The sequence below is a fragment of the Silurus meridionalis genome, chromosome 25 (genome assembly GCF_014805685.1).
Source record: "Silurus meridionalis isolate SWU-2019-XX chromosome 25, ASM1480568v1, whole genome shotgun sequence".
Classification (NCBI taxonomy): Eukaryota; Metazoa; Chordata; class Actinopteri; order Siluriformes; family Siluridae; genus Silurus; species Silurus meridionalis.
The window spans coordinates 11,817,472-11,822,223 of record NC_060908.1 but is presented as its reverse complement, the minus strand read 5'-3'; the positions used below and the strand labels follow the sequence as shown (position 1 = coordinate 11,822,223).

At 42.8% G+C, this 4,752-nt stretch overlaps 1 non-coding gene across 1 annotated transcript; it reads left to right on the top strand.

Annotated features, from left to right (window-relative positions):
* The first annotated feature begins 3,340 nt into the window (after positions 1-3,340).
* On the top strand, positions 3,341-3,413 carry trnag-ccc. The gene has a single exon. It is a non-coding gene; the product is annotated as a tRNA-Gly (tRNA).
* Positions 3,414-4,752: the final 1,339 nt, after the last annotated feature.

The following is a 4,752-nucleotide window of genomic DNA, read 5'->3' as shown; positions in this document are numbered from 1 at the left end:
CGCTGCTTCTGCTACGTGACCGGCTAGATCCAGCTCGGACCCGGCCCGTGCCACGACCTCAAGGAGCTCCATGTACAGCACAGGCTGTGAGGAGTCCGCAGGCTCGCCAGCATCCATCATCTCATCCTCCTTGGAGAGAGAGACATGCAATGCTGCGCCACCCGCACTGGGCAAATAATTTTTTTCCCCGAATTTCCCGAAATTTCTTCCACCTCCGAGGAAGACGGAGCACCGCGTCACACACACCGGGAAAAGAACCGTTTCCAAACGAGCTAGCAGCCGGGAGCGCATACCCACACGGCTAAAATGCTAACAGCCGATACCCTCGAGAGCCGACTAAGCACGCTACTAAGCTAAGCAAACAACACATCGGCTGCCTGCCTGCATATAAGCTCATGACTGCACAGATAACACACTCAAAGCGCTTACCTGAACAAGCAGAAGCTAATGTCGCTACCACCGCACAGCCATCTTGTAGCTTTCTGGTTTACGCGACGTCGCCTGTCTATGACGTCACAGCTTGCCTATTGGCTAGATTTCACACGTGGTTCAGAGCGCAGTCACGCAGGGGCGTTCCCATAGCGTTTCAACGCAGCTTGAGTTCCTGAAGGGAATCCTAGTTTGTGTCTTTAGTCCCGACATAGTGGGGACATTTGGAGAGGAGATTGCCTGTCCTAATGTCCTAATGATGGTTCCTATTGGTGTGCAGTAGAAACCAACATGTGATCTACAAGTCAAAGGTGTCCTATTGGAACTCAATAGTATCCATTGGACATAAGATGGCACCAAAAAATAGCCAATCAGAACCACAGAAAGTTTGACAGTTTGAACACACTTCACAATATACAGTCATTCACATTATAATATATACTATATACATTAAAAAACTTTATTTCGGCTTCTCCCGTTAGGGGTCACCACAGTGGATCTTCCGCATGTTTGATTTGGCACGTTTTTACGCTGGATGCCCTTCCTCCCCAATTTATCTGGGCTTGGGACTGGCACTGAGAGTGGCTGGGGTCGGTTCCCTGATCAGGGATCGAACAAGGGCCGCAGCGGTGAGAGCGCTGCATCCTAACTACTAGACCACCAGGGAACCTTTTATACTATATACATTAATATATTATATATTAGAGATGAGCTGGATACTCGGCTGAAACGAGTATCCGGTACGGATAAAGCACTTCTGCCGAGTACGAGTATTATATGAGTAATAGGGGTCAATATCTGTGCTCGGATTGAATGAAAATCATCATTGGGTAGCTGATTGTGTCAGCGTTCTGTGATAGGCTAGTGACAGCGCCCCTCCCCTACACACATACAGATGTACTGTGTTGCTGTGTCCCACTCTGCTCACTCACAGTCACACACACAACAGCTCTCTGTCTCTCCCTCAGTCATTCGGGTTTGCGGTTTTTTTCCGTTAATGTTTAGGGTTTCTTCAGCTTTTTACTTCGGGTTGTAACGTTAATAATACGTACTTACTAACCAGTAGAGTTCTGGTAAACGTTGGTTCATTTAGACGTGGTGCTTGCTTGGTAGAATGCGACTCGCATTGTGTCTCTGCCTGTCGGAGATTTTTTTTCTTTTTTAAATCTTCAGCTGTCTCTAACAGTAACCAGACACTGAGTGTCTGACACGTTTTTGCTGTATTTCATAAAAAAATAAAGGTAGTAAGCTAGTGTTATATATTACAAATTAATTAAGCTACATACACACTAGGGATGAGTGAGTACAGCATTATCTGTATCTGTTAACCATATGAATTATCTGTATCGTGATCAAAACCATTGATCTGAAGCTCAATCCTGATGCTGTTCTGTAAATATTTTTATAATCAGCAATAAATATAACAATTTCTGATCAACCCATATCAATTGCATGCTTAAAATAACATACCGGGCAAAGCCCCGCCCATTTCAAGGCAAGCCCCGCCTACTTCCGGCTTAGGCCCCAATCACTCCGAGTACAGATACAGATACAGATAATTCATATGGTTAACAGATACAGATACAGATAATGCTCTACTCGCTCATCCTTATTATATATACACTCACCGGCCACTTTATTAGGTAAAGTTAACGAGTCCAACTACTCGTTAACGCAAATTTCCAATCAGCCAATCACATGGCAGCAACTCAATGCATTTAGGCATGTAGACATGGTCAAGACGATCTGCTGCAGTTCAAACCGAGCATCAGAATGGGGAAGAAGGTGATTTAAGTTACTTTAAACGTGGCATGGTTGTTGGTGCCAGACAGGCTGGTCTGAGTATTTCAGAAACTGCTGATGTACTGGGATTTTCACGCACAACCATCTCTAGGGTTTACAGAGAATGGTCCGAAAAAGAGAAAATATCCAGTGAGCGGCAGTTCTGTGGGCGCAAATGCCTTGTTGATGCCAGAGGTCAGAGGAGAATGGCCAGACTGGTTCGAGCTGATAGAAAGGCAACAGTAACTCAAATAACCACTCGTTACAACCGAGGTATGCAGAAGAGCATCTCTGAATGCACAACACGTCGAACCTTGAGGCGGATGGGCTACAGCAGCAGAAGACCACACCGGGTGCCACTCCTGACAGCTAAGAACAGGAAACTGAGGCTACAATTTGCACAGGCTCACCAAAATTGGACAATAGAAGATTGGAAAAACGTTGCTGCTGCGACATTTGGATGGTAGGGTCAGAATTTGGCGTCAACAACATGAAAGCATGGATCCACCCTGCCTTGTATCAACGGTTAAGGCTGGTGGTGGTGGTGTAATGGTGTGGGGGATATTTTCTCGCCACACTTTGGGCACGTTAGTACCAATTGAGCATCGTGTCAACGCCACAGCCTACCTGAGTATTGTTGCTGACCATGTCCATCCCTTTATGACCACAGTGTAACCATCTTCTGATGGCTACTTCCAGCAGGATAACACGCCATGTCATAAATCGTGAATCATCTCACACTGGTTTTTTGAACATGACAATGAGTTCACTGTACTCAAATGGCCTCCACAGTTACCAGATCTCAATCCAATAGAGCACCTTTGGGATGTGGTGGAACGAAGATTTCGCATAATGGATGTGCAGCCGACAAATCTGCAGCAACTGAGGAATGTTTCCAGTACCTTGTTGAATCTATGCCAATGAAGGATTAAGGCAGTTCTAAAGGCAAAAGGGGGTCCAACCCGGTACTAGTAAGGTGTACCTAATAAAGTGGCCGGTGAGTGTACATTCATTTAAACATTTTGTTTTTCAGCAGGGATGGGCTTATTCAACACAAACATAGCTCTTCAATAAAATTATTCTGTTGTATTTATTATATTTAGTGCAGATAAATAAATACAATTACTGGTCCCCTGGTGGTCTAGTGGTTAAGACACAGCGCTCCCACCGCTGCGACCCGGGTTCGATTCCCGGTCAGGGAACCATCCCCAGCCACTCTCAGTGCCGGTCCCAAGCCCGGATAAATTGGGGAGGGTTGCGTTAGGAAGGGCATCCAGCGTAAAACATGTGCCAAATCAAACGTGCGGAGGATCCGCTGTGGCGACCCCTAACAGGAGAAGCCGAAAGAAAGTTTTACTAAATGAAGATAAAAGCTGATTCAGGTTCAAGAAAAAAATCTGAAAAATAAAACTGACTAGAACATGGGTGCAGGTGCAAGCTAGGTTTTCATTTTTTGCTTATTTCATTTATATTCACTATACAGAAGTCAGTACTATATTTGTGTGGGTTTTATAGCTGTTCTTTCATCTCACAACGGCTGACAGAGGAGGAGAAGAAATTGAATTGGTCACAGATACATTTACAAGGACATTTACAAGACAGACTTTTTCATGAAAGTCTGGACATTGTGAGGAAAGGTCAGCCAAGAGACTTCAAAACAAAAAAAATGTATTAATCACTTATACTTTTGCATTTTCCTTCCCATACAATTTGCACAAAAACACAAGTTTTAATTTTCTAATTCCCAGGAAAACTGCAATGCACAAAAATACACAGAAAATATTGATTCTTCAGCTAGAGATGATGTATGCAGGTGGCATAGTTGTTGCTGCATTGAAAGGAGACTTCCTTGGGTTTCTTGCTCTAGCAATGGCATTCACTCTTGCTGTATAAGATGCCTGTCTGCAATGCACTGCTCTTTTATACTGGGTTTCTGTATAATATAGATGTTTTTTTTAAGCCAGGGTATAATAATGATGGTATTAACAGATGGACTGATTCAGGTACAGTAGGACACCACTGTAAAATGCATTATCTGACACTTTTGTTTTTTAGATAAAACTGAATACATCACAAGTAGATGACCTAAGACCACCCATGATACAACTGTGAAGCCACAATGAAACTTCAAGTGAAGGAAGTGAAAGTCTAGAGTTACTGTGTCACCATAAACAATAAATTAAGTGGAACCTCAATGCTCAATTGTAATTCCATTTGTACAATACAAAAATCACATGATAGCAAGATAGCATCGCTAAAAATAAATGTGCTGGACTTTTGTTGTGTTTGTATTACATTGCTCCACTAAAGATAGAAACAGCATACACATTTATTATATAAACCTTTATTATATAAATAGTGTTGTCTTTTTCAGCAGAATGATTCATCAGTAAGATACAATGTATGAACGCTGTAGACAAGATCTTCACAAAAGTTTTGGATTTGTCACATAACATTTTTCTCTTTTGTCCAAATACATGTGTGAACACCTAACCAAACTACTGTATACCATGTATTTTGGTTGTTTATGTGAAAACATGT